We start from the raw sequence: 14,722 nt of genomic DNA on the forward strand, positions 1-14,722 counted from the left end.
AAAGGAGGAACTCAGAGAGATAATATAGGCAAGTTCAGTTCAGTCCAGTCCAGTCATTCAGTCATGTCCGACTCTGCGACCCCGTGGCCTGCAGCACGCCAGGCTTCCCTGTCCATGACCAATTCCCAGAGCTTACTCAAACAAAGGAGCCACTTATCCCTGAGGGTTTGGGCCTAATGAAGCAAGCTTGAGCTCCAGATACAAAATACAAAAGAACAGTTCGGAGACATGGAAAAAAGCAATACAAGGTCTAACATACACTTAAACAAAATTCAAAGAGGAGAGAAGGCGCAAAAGCCAATGTTTGAAGTTATGACAGACTGACCCCAAACTGGTAAAAAAAAAAAAAAAAAAACAAAAAAAAACACCTATCCACAGATCCAACAAGCCCAAAAAACCTCTATAATAAATAAAAAGGAACCAACATGTAAACACGAAATACTGAAATTGAAGAAAATCACAAACACAGAGAAAATCTTGAAAGTAGCCAGAGTAACAAGACAGTTAACCTCCAAAGGAGCATCTGTAAGACGGACAGCTATCTCCTCAGAAGCAACAATGGAAACCAGAAGATGAACAAAAACTGTCATATTGTTCCCTACTTGCAAATCATCACTAAGTAAATCCTAAAAGATAAGTTCAGGCAAAAAATGTAAGATCTGAGACGCAATAAAAAAAAGGTGACCAGACCCATTCCTAACATTTGTAATATACAGGTCAGAAGTTTGAAAGGAGATCCGGTTTGCCCTTATTATTCCACTAAGGCTCCATCTCAAACTGCAAGAGGCTTTGTGCACATGGATGTTGACACCTCAGCCCATAGATCTAAACAACCCCCGTCTCTCCTTTAAGCAGCTATCCTCTGGTCATCCCTCAGGTCTAGAGGTATGTACACCTGCAGCATGGCTTGTCCGGGGAAGAGGACTGCCCAGGTCCTGGAAATAGACACAGAATATCTGGACAGGAAAGACCCGACTTGTGGGTTCCCAGTACACAATCTAGAAATAAGGGTTGGGGGAGGAGTTGGGCTTGCCTTCCTTGTATAAAAAAGTCCTCATCCTTTGGAGAGGGATATGACTAGGGAAGGGCCAGAGAGGGAGCCTCGAAAGCATGAGACATAGGACAGAGGCCACAGCTGCCCAGAGTTAAGGGTGGGCACTACCACTGTATAGTGGCAAATTCAAAATATAAAATATCAATAATATCTTGCAGGGATAAATGAAACATGACAGATAAAAACATGGCAACTATATTTAATATATCAATTAGAAGATAAAAAGTGAAATTTAAAAAATTAAAGTCTTCCAAGGTCCCTGTATTATCCTAGAGGAGGCTAAAGGTATTGATTATCTTCAGACATTGAAAAGCTGAGTAGATGCTATAAATTCAATAACACCTAGTAAAAAACAGAAATGAGGTATATAATTTCCTAACTAGTAGAGGGAGGGATGATTTTTTAGAAGATTCAGTCATTCTGAAAGGCAAGAAAGGGGAGAAAAAGAAACAGAAAACAGTGAGGAAAAATAAAAGATGCTGAGTTTAAACACACAAATCAATGATTCATTAAATATAAATGGACTAAATCATTCAATTAAAAGGCAAAGATTGTAAGACTGAAAAAATACAAAATGCAACTATATGCTGTTTACGACCACACAACTAGAACAATGATACAGAAAGTTTGAAAATAAAAGGATGGAAAAGATATGCAATGCCACTACTAATCAAAAGAAAATGAATGTTTATGTTAATATCAGACAAATTATACTTTAAAGCGAAAAGCATTACCTATAAATAAAATGATGCATTCATAAAAGGATTAATTCTGTAAGAAGACTAAACAAATCTACATGTGAATGCAACTAATAATACAGCCTCAAAATATACAAACCAGTATTTTTAACAGAATACAAGGAGAAATAGAACAAATTCACAATCATATTGAGAGATAGTCACACATCTCTATCAATAACCTATAAAATTCAAAGAAAGTCACTAAGGATAAAGTCACTAAAGATATAGAATATTTGAACGGCATATTTAAACCAACCTGACTTAATGACCATACATGAACCTTACTGAGTACATAACCTTTTCAAGCACACATGGAATATTTATGAACGCCAACCAGGCCATAAAAGAAGTCTTGAAAACAGATTTAGAAAAAAGAAAAGGACTATGTTCTCTGACCACAACAAAATTAAGCTATAATAAAAAGTTCGACTATTATTTAACAAATAACTTTAGGGTCAAAGAAGTCCTAACATATATCAGAAAATATTTGACTGGATCAATAATAAAAACATTAAATCTCAAAACATGTAGGACAGAGCTAAAGATATTTAGAGTAAAATTTTTATTTTAAATGCACGTATTTTAAAAAAGAGAAAGGCTGAAAATTAATGAGTTAAGTACCTTCTTAAGAAGTTTGAAGGGGGAGGGAAAGATGGCGGAGGAATAGGACGGGAAGACCACTCTCTCCCTCACAAATTCCTCAAAAGAACATTTCAACGCGGAGCAAACTCCACAAAACAACTTCTGTAGGCTGGCAGAGGACATCAGGCAACCAGAAAAGCAGACCATTGTCTTCAAAATCAGGTAGGAAAAAATATAAAAGATGAAAAAGGAGACAAAGGAGGTGGGGAGGGAGCTCCCTCCTGGGAAGGGAAGCCCGTCCCGGGAAGGGAATTTTAAGAAGAGAGGTTTCCAAACACCAGGAAACACTCTCCCTGCCGAGTCTGTGGCGAGCCTTGGAAACACAGAGGGCAACATAACAGGAAGGAAAAATAGATAAATAATTAAAACCAAGAGATTACAAGCCCACCAGTAACTCCCCCAGCGGAAAAGCAGCACAGACGCCTGCATCCGCCATTGGGAAGTGGGGGCAGGGCAGGGACGCGCGGGAGGCGCGGGCTGCAGAGCTTTGTAAGAATCGGGCAGGAACGCCCCACGCGCAACCAGAATGATCTAAATTGGGCTAGCAAACCAGACTGTGGGAGAGCTACCACGCGAAAAGCTCGAACATAAGACACCGCCAGGACGAGCACAGAACAAAGGACTGAACGGAAAAAGCCAGCTGCAGACCATCCCCCGCCCGGAGAGACTTTACTTACCTAACTGCAAGCAGGCTTCTTTGCTAAGACTTCTGGGGGTGCTGGACAGTCACAATCTGCCCCACGGGGGGCGCCAGCGGACCACCCAGAAAGCTGAGTAGCAGCGGCAGAAAAGGTGACAAGCCGCGGTGATCGCGCTCGCCAAACTCCTGAGCTACTCGGACCTGGGAAGGGCACAAAGCGCAGTTCCAGCCGCATTTGTGCCTCTGAGGGCTGCCTGAGCGCCGAACCTGAGCGGCTTGGACCGGGGAAGTGCACGCAGCCTAGGGCCGGCCCCAGACGGTTCCCGGCTGAGCATCGTGGAGCCGGAGCGGTTTGTGCACTGCGAGAAAGGACAGGTTAAGCAGGGCAGAGATACTGTGTGCACACGACAGTGCTATTTGTTTGCAGCATCCCCCCTCCCCACAGCGCGACTGAACTAGTGAGCCTAAAAAATCAGCAAACAGAAGAAGTTAAACAGAGGGAACCACCTTGGAAGTGATCCCACACGACCCATAACACCAGAGAAGGGCCAGATATATTTTTATTATTTTAAAAATCATTCCTTTTTTTTTGGTTTTTGCTTTTTTGTTTTTTGGGTTTTTTTTTCTAACTTTTTTTTAATTGTTAAGTCTTCTATTTCTCCTCCGATTTTTATTTCTATAACCTATTATTACTATTTAAAAAAAAAAAGACTTTTTTTTTTAAGGCAAACACCATATATAGTCCTTGGATGGTTGTTGGTGGGTTTTTTTTGTTTGTTTGTTTGTTTGTTTTTAATAATTCTTTTTTTCTTCCTTTTTCCTTCTGCTTTTCTTTAATATTGAATCTTTGAAAATCCAACCTCTACTCTAGATTTTTAATCTTTGCTCTTAAGTTTTTGTTGTCAATTTTGTACATTTAAAAACCCAAAAATCACTATCCAAGTTTACCTGAGAGCGAGATTACTGGCTTGACCACTCTCTCCTCCTCTGGACTCTCCTTTTTCTCCACCAGGTGGCCTCTGTCTCTTTTCTCCCCTATCTCTTCTCTATCCAACTCTGTGAATCTCTATGTGTTCCAGACAGTGGAGAACACCTAAGGAACTGGTTACTGGCAGGATCTGTCTCTCTCCTACTCATTCCTCTCTCTTATCCTCCTGGTCACCTCTGTCTACTTCCTCCCTTTCCTCTTCCCCATATAACTCTGTAAATACCTCTGAGCAGTCCAGACTATAGAGCGCACATAAGGAAGTGACTACTGGCTAGCTTGCTCTCTCCTCTTTTGATCTCACCGCATCTCATTCCAGTTACCTCTAACTACCCCCTCCATCTTCTCTTCTCCTTAACTCAGTGAACCTCTCTGAATGTCCCTCAATGTGGAGAAACTTTTCATCTTTAACCTAGATGTTTTATCATCGGTGCTGTATAGATGGAGAAGTCTAGAGGCTACTATAAAAATAAAACTCAAAACCAGAAGCAGGAGGCTTAAATCCAAAGCCTGAAAACATTAGAGAACTCTTGAATTCAGGGAACATTAAGCAATAGGAGCTCATCAAATGCCTTCATACCTACACCGAAACCAAGCTCCACCCAAGGGCCAACAAGTTCCAAAACAACACATACCACACAAATTCTCCAGCAACACAGGAACACTCCCCTGAGCCTCAATATACAGGCAGCTCAAAATTATCCCAAAACCTTTGATGTCTCATAACCCATTACGGGTCACTCCACTGTACTCCAGAGAGAAGAAACCCAGCTCCACCCACCAAAACTCCAACACAAGCCTCCCTAACCAGGAAACCTTGACAAGCCACTGATAGAACCCCACCCAAAGTGAGGAAGCTCCATAATAAAGAGAACTCCACAAATTACCAGAATATAAAAAGGCCACCCCAAAGATAGCAATATAACCAAAATGAAGAGACAGAGGAATACTCAGCAGGCAAAGGAACAGGAGAGTTGCCCACCAAACCAAACAAAAGAGGAAGAAGTAGGGAATCTACCTGAGAAGGAATTCCGAATATTGATAGTGAAAATGATCCAAAATCTTGAAATCAAAATGGAAACACAGATAAATAGCCTAGAGACAAGGATTGAGAAGATGCAAGAAAGGTTTAACAAGGACCTAGAAGAAATAAAAAAGAGTCAAAATATAATGAATAACGCAATAAATGAGATCAGAAACACTCCGGAGGCAACAAATAGTAGAATAACGGAGGCAGAAGATAGGATTAGTGAAATAGAAGATAGAATGGTAGAAATAAATGAATCAGAGAGGAAACAAGAAAAACGAATTAAAAGAAACGAGGACAATCTCAGAGACCTCCAGGACAATATGAAACGCTCCAACATTCGAATTATAGGAGTCCCAGAAGAAGAAGACAGAAAGAAAGATCATAAGAAAATCCTTGAGGAGATAATAGTTGAAAACTTCCCTAAAATGGGGAAGGAAATAATCACCCAAGTCCAAGAAACACAGAGTCCCAAATAGGATAAACCCAAGGTGAAACACCCCAAGACACATATTAATCAAATTAACAAAGATCAAACACAAAGAACAAATATTAAAAGCAGCAAGGGAAAAACAACAAATAACACACAAGGGGATTCCCATAAGGATAACAGCTGATCTGTCAATAGAAACTCTTCAGGCCAGGAGGGAATGGCAAGACATACTTAAAGTGATGAAAGACAATAACCTACAGCCCAGATTACTGTACCCAGCAAGGCTCTCATTCAAATACGAAGGAGAAATCAAAAGCTTTACAGACAAGCAAAAGCTGAGAGAATTCAGCACCACCAAACCAGCTCTCCAACAAATTCTAAAGGATATTCTCTAGACAGGAAACACGAAAAGGAAACCCGAACCCAAAACAATAAAGTAAATGGTAACGGGATCACACTTATCAATAATTACCTTAAACGTAAATGGGTTGAACGCCCCAACCAAAAAACAAAGACTGGCTGAATGGATACAAAACAAGACCCCTCTATATGCCGCTTACAAGAGACCCACCTCAAAACAAGGGACACATACAGACTGAAAGTGAAGGGCTGGAAAAAGATATACCACGCAAATAGAGACCAAAAGAAAGCAGGAGTGGCAATACTCATATCCGATAAAATAGAATTTAAAACAAAGGCTGTGAAAAGAGACAAAGAAGGCCACTACATAATGATCAAAGGAACAATCCAAGAAGAAGATATAACAATTATAAATATATATGCACCCAATATAGGAGCACCGCAATATGTAAGACAAATGCTAACAAGTATGAAAGGGGAAATCAACAATAACACAATAATAGTGGGAGACTTTAATACCCCACTCACACCTATGGACAGATCAACTAAACAGAAAATTAACAAAGAAACGCAAACTTTAAATGATACATTAGATCAGTTAGACCTAATTGATATCTATAGGACATTTCACCCCAAAACAATGAATTTCACCTTTTTTCAAGTGCTCATGGAACCTTCTCCAGGATAGATCACATCCTGGGCCATAAATCTAAACTTGATAAATTCAAAAAAATCGAAATCACTCCAAGCATCTTTTCTGACCATAATGCATTAAGATTAGATCTCAATTACAGGAGAAAAACTATTAAAAATTCCAACATATGGAGGTTGAACAACACACTTCTGAATAACCAACAAATCACAGAAGAAATCAAAAAGAAATCAAAATATGCATAGAAACTAATGAAAATGAAAACACAACAACCCAAAACCTGTGGGACACTATAAAAGCAGTGCTAAGAGGAGAGTTCATAGCAATACAGGCATACCTCAAGAAACAAGAAAAAAGTCAAATAAATAACCTAACTCTACAACTAAAGCAACTAGAAAAGGAAGAATTGGAGAACCCCAGAGTTAGTAGAAGGAAATAAATCTTAAAAATTAGGGCAGAAATAAATACAAAAGAAACAAAAGAGACCATAGCAAAAATCAACAAAGCCAAAAGCTGGTTCTTTGAAAGGATAAATAAAATTGACAAACCATTAGCCAGACTCATTAAGAAGCAAAGAGAGAAAAATCAAATCAATAAAATTAGAAATGAAAATGGAGAGATCACAACAGACAACACAGAAATACAAAGGATCATAAGAGACTACTATCAGCAGTTGTATGCCAATAAAATGGACAACGTGGAAGACATGGACAAATTCTTAGAAAAGTACAATTTTCCAAAACTGAACCAGGAAGAAATAGAAAATCTTAACAGACCCATCACAAGCACGGAAATTGAAACTGTAATCAGAAATCTTCCAGCAAACAAAAGCCCAGGTCCAGATGGCTTCACAGCTGAATTCTACCAAAAATTTCGAGAAGAGCTAACACCTATCCTACTCAAACTCTTCCAGAAAATTGCAGAGGAAGGTAAACTTCCAAATTCATTCTATGAGGCCACCATCACCCTAATACCAAAACCTGACAAAGATGTCACAAAAAAAGAAAATTACAGGCCAATATCACTGATGAACATAGATGCAAAAATCCTCAAAAAAATTCTAGCAATCAGAATCCAACAACACATTAAAAAGATCATACACCATGACCAAGTGGGCTTTATCCCAGGGATGCAAGGATTCTTCAATATCCGCAAATCAATCAATGTAATTCACCACATTAACAAATTGAAAAATAAAAACCATATGATTATCTCAATAGATGCAGAGAAGGCCTTTGACAAAATTCAACATCCATTTATGATAAAAACTCTCCAGAAAGCAGGAATAGAAGGAACATACCTCAACATAATAAAAGCTATATATGACAAACCCACAGCAAACATTATCCTCAATGGTGAAAAATTGAAAGCATTTCCCCTAAAGTCAGGAACAAGATAAGGGTGTCCACTTTCACCGCTACTATTCAACATAGTTCTGGAAGTTTTGGCCACAGCAATCAGAGCAGAAAAAGAAATAAAAGGAATCCAAATTGGAAAAGAAGAAGTAAAACTCTCACTGTTTGCAGATGACATGATCCTCTACATGGAAAACCCTAAAGACTCCACCAGAAAATTACTAGAGCTAATCAATGAATATAGTAAAGTTGCAGGATATAAAATCAACACACAGAAATCCCTTGCATTCCTATACACGAATAATGAGAAAGTAGAAAAAGAAATTAAGGAAACAATTCCATTCACCATTGCAACGAAAAGAATAAAATACTTAGGAATATATCTACCTAAAGAAACTAAAAACCTATATATAGAAAAGTATAAAACACTGATGAAAGAAATCAAAGAGGACACTAATAGATGGAGAAATATACCATGTTCATGGATCGGAAGAATCAATATAGTGAAAATGAGTATACTACCCAAAGCAATTTACAAATTCAATGCAATCCCTATCAAGCTACCAGCCACATTTTTCACAGAACTAGAACAAATAATTTCAAGATTTGTATGGAAATACAAAAACCTCGAATAGCCAAAGCAATCTTGAGAAAGAAGAATGGAACTGGAGGAATCAACTTGCCCGACTTCAGGCTCTACTACAAAGCCACAGTCATCAAGACAGTATGGTACTGGCACAAAGACAGACATATAGATCAATGGAACAAAATAGAAAGCCCAGAGATAAATCCACACACCTATGGACACCTTATCTTTGACAAAGGAGGCAAGAATATACAATGGAGTAAAGACAATCTCTTTAACAACTGGTGCTGGGAAAACTGGTCAACCACTTGTAAAAGAATGAAACTAGATCACTTTCTAACACCGCACACAAAAATAAACTCAAAATGGATTAAAGATCTAAATGTAAGATCAGAAACTATAAAACTCCTAGAGGAGAACATAGGCAAAACACTCTCAGACATAAATCACAGCAGGATCCTCTATGATCCACCTCCCAGAATTCTGGAAATAAAAGCAAAAATAAACAAATGGGATCTAATTAAAATTAAAAGCTTCTGCACAACAAAGGAAACTATAAGCAAGGTGAAAAGACAGCCTTCTGAATGGGAGAAAATAATAGCAAATGAAGCAACTGACAAACAACTAATCTCAAAAATATACAAGCAACTTATGCAGCTCAACTCCAGAAAAATAAACGACCCAATCAAAAAATGGGCCAAAGAACTAAATAGACATTTCTCCAAAGACGACATATGGATGGCTAACAAACACATGAAAAGATGCTCAACATCACTCATTATCAGAGAAATGCAAATCAAAACCACAATGAGGTACCACTTCACACCAGTCAGAATGGCTGCGATCCAAAAGTCTGCAAGCAATAAATGCTGGAGAGGGTGTGGAGAAAAGGGAACCCTCCTACACTGTTGGTGGGAATGCAAACTAGTACAGCTACTATGGAGAACAGTGTGGAGATTCCTTAAAAAATTGCAAATAGAACTACCTTATGACCCAGCAATCCCACTTCTGGGCATACACACCGAGGAAACCAGAACTGAAAGAGACACATGTACCCCAATGTTCATCGCAGCACTGTTTATAATAGCCAGGACATGGAAGCAACCTAGATGTCCATCAGCAGATGAATGGATAAGAAAGCTGTGGTACATATACACAGTGGAGTATTACTCAGCCCTTAAAAAGAATTCATTTGAATCAGTTCTGATGAGATGGATGAAACTGGAGCCAATTATACAGAGTGAAGTAAGCCAGAAAGAAAAACACCAATACAGTATACTAACACATATATATGGAATTTAGAAAGATGGCAATGACGACCCTGTATGCAAGACAGGAAAAAAGACACAGATGTGTATAACGGACTTTTGGACCCAGAGGGAGAGGGAGAGGGTGGGATGATTTGGGAGAATGGCATTCTAACCTGTATACTATCATGTAAGAATCAAAATGCCAGTCTATGTCTGACGCAGGGTGCAGCATGCTTGGGGCTGGTGCATGGGGATGACCCAGAGAGATGTTGTGGGGAGGGACGAGGGAGGGGGGTTCATGTTTGGGAACGCATGTAAGAATTAAAGATTTTAAAATTTAAAAAAAAATAAAAAATAAAAAAAGAAGAAATCTTAAAAAAAAGGAAAAAAAAAAGAAGTTTGAAAAAGAACAGCAAAATAAACCCAAAGAAGAGGAAAGGAAGTGATAAAAAAATAAAAGATAAAAAGACATAAAATAAAGGTTTTAATAAAGCCAAGGCTGTTCTTTGAAAAGACTATTGTGGCAAAATTAAGAGGAGGTTGGAGGGAAGGCTATAGAAGGAGGTAAAGAGAGAGAAGTGTAAGTGAACAACCAATAGAAAAAATTGTAAAAGCAATATAAATGAAAATGCTATAAACATAAAAGATAAAAGGATCTTAGGAATAACTTTATTCAATAATTTTAAAAATCTAGATAAAAATGAGCAAATCTCTAGGAAAAAAAAATATAACTTTCCAAGAAGGAATCAAGAGGAAATAATAAACCTAAATAGATGTATAATTAAAAGGTCTCAAAATTTCCCCCACAAAGAAAACTCCAGGCCCAGATGTTTTCACAGGAATTCCAACCTCACAAAAAGTCAAAGAACAGACAAAAAAAACCAGCCTAATTCATGCTTACTAGGCTAGGAGAACCCTGGTGCCAAAACCTGACAAGCAAAGTCCTCGTGTTTTTACCCATTTTATAAACCAAATGAGACTATTCACAGAATTCTCTGGAATGCTCACCAAAATGTCTAGCAGCAATTTCAAAGCTTGTAATTTGAAGAAATATAGGACAAAAGGAACTATTCCACACTTCAGCAACAAAATTTTTTGAAGATAAAATCACCAGGAACTAAAGCCAGACAGCAATGCTGTAGGAGAAACGGCATTCTGTACGCTAGAAAGAAAAAAAAAAGTTCTGAACAGAAAGTGGGTTAACTGTTAAGGGCTGAATATGAACTCCAGAACAGCAGCTCTGGGTATCATTTGTCAAAGCCAAAGTAAAGTCAATGGTGAACTACACAGCATGATGATAATGTAAAGCTTTCTTGTCTCTAGGATCAAAGGGAAGGAAAATAATTTGGTCTTCATAGTGCAAATGACTTTCTTAATAAGAACTAAATGCTTTCTAAGGCAGCAGGGGAAAAAAAGTTTTATTCAATAAAACAAGTGAATCAATACCAGATATGTAAGATTAGAAATAAATTATATGCTTAAAAGTAAACAAATATTCACAAAACCTTGTGAAAGGTGTTATATTTTTCCACTCTCTCATTCATCTCCATATTTCTCTACTGTCCTACCTGCAATCTACCCTCTTGACTGCTGCTGTTGCTGCTAAGTCGCTTCAGTCGTGTCCGACTCTGTGCGACCCCATAGACGGCAGCCCACCAGGCTCCCCCATCCCTGGGATTCTCCAGGCAAGAACACTGGAGTGGGCTGCCATTTCCTCCTCCAATGCAGGAAAGTGAAAAGTGAAAGTGAAGTCGCTCAGTCATGTCCGAGCTCTTTGCGACCCCACGGACTGCAGCCTACCAGGCTCCTCCTTCCATGGGATTTTCCAGGCAAGAGTACTGGAGTGGGGGGCCATTGCCTTCTCTGACCCTCCTGACTACCCATGTTTGAATTACCCAAGGCAAAGTGAAAGCCTACTTTCTTCTGCCCTCACTCTTCAGGCTCCTCCCCTAATGCTCACAGTATGTTTAAAACACACACAGAAAAGCATAAGGTACAAGAGCACACATGGGAAGTCATCTGCCTGCCTTCAAATCTAAGCTCCACCACTTAACAGTGTAACCTTGGCCTGTTCCTTAAGCTCTATGGACCTAAATTTTTCTTCTGAAAAACTGGAGGTAACAATAGAATCTATTTTATAGGGTTCTACAGTGATAAAATGAGGCCATAAAATCAAGATCTTAGTACAGACAAGAAATGTTGGCTATTATTACAAGCATAATTAGAAGACAAGTTTATAGTAGACTCTAGCACTAAATGTAAATAGACTTCAGAATTATTTCTTGCATTAATTCAACTAGTTCACAAACATTTATTGAGGTTTTATTACATACAAGGTACTATGCTAGGGACTCAAGGTACTACATTAAACAAGACAGGCATCTATCCTGACCTCAAGAGCTTACAGACACTGTTTAGATTCACCGGTCATAGGTGTGGCCAAATAAATGGTGGGTTTTTTTGTTTTTGTTTTTTTTTTTACTTAAAAGACACTTTCTCTTCATAGTCCATGAGACTCAACTTGATCTAAAAAACAAAACAAAGCACCAGAGCGTAGTATCTTCTCATACGTAGACTTGGTCTCCACCTCACCTCACCCCAACCCTCACAACATGCAACTCCAATCACAGCAGGGACTCAAAAAAGATTTTTAAAACTGATTTGGTCTGGAATTTATTGCTGTATAATTCTATCAATATGTAGAGGAGAGAAACAGAAGACTCCTTCAAAGCATCCTCAAGGTATTGATCAGGCTGGGGGTGGGGGTAGGAGCAGAGATGAGGCAAAAACATGGGGGTTTGGAGCCTCAGGAGATCGTATTTGAGAGGAAGGGAGGTCCTAAGGAAAGGGAACCACCACCACCATTCTATGCCTTCCTTGCTTTTGTCACATCAAGCCAACTCCCAGGTGGCCAGGTGGTAAAGAATCCACCTGCCAATGCAGGAGACGCGGATTCAATCCCCGGGTCAGGAAGATCCCCTGGAGGAGGCAATGGCAACACACTCTAGTACTCTTGAGTTGGACATGACTAAGCAACTGAGCATGCATGCCAACTCCTGTTCCAAGTCCCCACTTGGTCATTTATTAGCTGTGTGACTCTGCTCAGGTGTTTTAACCTTGTTTCTATAAGCATTTATTGTGACTATGTGAATTCTAATTTACATTAACTATAATAAATATTAGTATTGGTGACAAGATTTTTATTATTTATACCAGAAATCATCCTTATTTATCAGTCTCAGAGGAAATAGGAAATCCAAGTCAATAGTGACCTCAGAAGTTCTATTTAGAAGGGGGTTAGGAGCAGAAACCTGTTTGGGAGGAGTCTTTGGAAGCCGCATATGTATGCACAGCACTTTGGGTAAGAGAGAGAATACTTCGATGATCCATTTCAAAACATGAGAAATGCTGTTAGAGATAGGGAAGCCAGTCCAGGGAGATGGAAAGGGGAAAACTGTGAAACAAAATCCCAAAGAATTCTACATAAATGATCCTTCTCCTTCCCCAGATTTTACTGCACCATGTAATTTCAAAATCAGTACCCATTACTCAAGTTATTCAAAAACAATTGGATTACTGAGAAATAGGTCAACGACAGAATCCCCAAGGAAGAGAAAATGTCCGAAGGAAAGAAGGCTCCAAGTGGGAGTGAAGAGTGACAAACAAAGCAATAACAAAAAGAATACAGTGGTTAAGGGGAGGGAGACTTGAAGGGGGGTAATTTGAAAGGAAAAACAAACATGTTCATCATTTCCTCATTTTCACACAGAAAGAGACTCACTCACCTGGCAGGAAGTTCAGAAGAAAAGATGGAGATATTCTGCACAAGTCTAAAAATTTTTTAAAAAAGAAAGAATTAGACCAATGGAAACCAGGCCTTCTTGGCACCATGATGCTTCAGCACTACAGTGAGCACATCAGCCAAGGACTCTAGACCCCTTGCTGTCCACCAAGGCTAGAACTTGGCAGCAGAATTACAAAAGAAATGGAGGAAGAAAACCTTACTCTTAAGGAACTTATTACAAATTGGGAGACATGACAAAGTCAGTTTGGAGGCTGACCTTGTTAATATTTAGTAGCGTGTATTACTACTCGGGCTTCATTAACCACATCACGGCGGCACTTAACAATGAAGTCATCAGTTCTGAGGCAGGGTGGTCTTTTTGAGAGACTCTTCTCGCTTAGTCATGTCCGACTCTTTGCAACCCCGTGGACTGTAGCCCACCAGGCTCCTCCGTCCATAGGATTCTCCAGGCAAGAATACCGGAGTGGGTTGCCATTTTCTTCTCCAGGGGATCTTCCTGACCCAGGGATTGAACCCAGGTCTCCCGCATTGCAGGCAGAGGCCTTAACCTCTGAGCCACCAGGGAAGCCCCTTCTTCATTAGCCCTTTCTTCATTTTGTGACTTAATTTCCCTAGAACCTAAACTCCCTGCTATCAAGGATTGGGTGAGTCATTTATGGCACTTGCATCCCCAAAGCCCAGGGCAGAATTCTTTATCCACAGAGGAGCTGAATAAATAACTCTCTACTGATTGTCCAGTTTGGCTCACAGTTGGAAGGGGGAGATGGAGGCATTGGCAATGACCTGAGAGAAAGCCAAGGCAGATGCACTCTGGGGAAAAAAAAATCATGTGCCCACTCAGGACAGAGCACATTACTGACCACCTGACTTGTATGTTTCAGAATATTCCATCATGCTTTGCTTCAAAACCAAAATATGGGCACAGCTATCAGCTCAAAGATGACAGTCACCTCACACCATGCTGTCCCCTCAAGTGAAATACAGACTAAACAATGTTCAAATCAGGAACTACAAGAGGTAACAATCTATAGCGTGATCTTGGAACCAACTGATCTACTCCTGGCTTCAGTCAACAAACTGTTAAGACAGAAGTTCAATGCTCAAGGAGGATACAGGATATGAATTCAAAGAGGAAATAAGAAGTCATGATGAATTACTATTGATTATATGCTCTTTAAGAGGGAAAAAAAGGA

At 39.3% G+C, this 14,722-nt stretch overlaps 1 protein-coding gene across 33 annotated transcripts in view; it reads right to left on the reverse strand.

The window, feature by feature from the left end:
- Positions 1-14,722, reverse strand: part of ADGRG2 (adhesion G protein-coupled receptor G2) — a 131,230-nt gene that overhangs the window by 76,511 nt on the left and 39,997 nt on the right. For 6 of the 33 annotated variants that reach the window (XM_060407692.1, XM_060407689.1, XM_060407709.1 and 3 more), the window contains one exon: positions 13,510-13,554. The exons of 25 other annotated variants lie outside the window; for them this stretch is intronic. The gene's annotated coding sequence lies outside the window, so the exon portion shown is untranslated. Of the gene's footprint in view, positions 1-3,113; positions 5,045-13,509; positions 13,555-14,722 lie in introns of those variants that run through there. 2 more of the 33 variants (XM_060407698.1, XM_060407693.1) reach the window with 1 other exon arrangement.

The sequence above is a fragment of the Ovis aries genome, chromosome X, assembly GCF_016772045.2.
Source record: "Ovis aries strain OAR_USU_Benz2616 breed Rambouillet chromosome X, ARS-UI_Ramb_v3.0, whole genome shotgun sequence".
In the NCBI taxonomy this organism is placed as follows: Eukaryota; Metazoa; Chordata; class Mammalia; order Artiodactyla; family Bovidae; genus Ovis; species Ovis aries.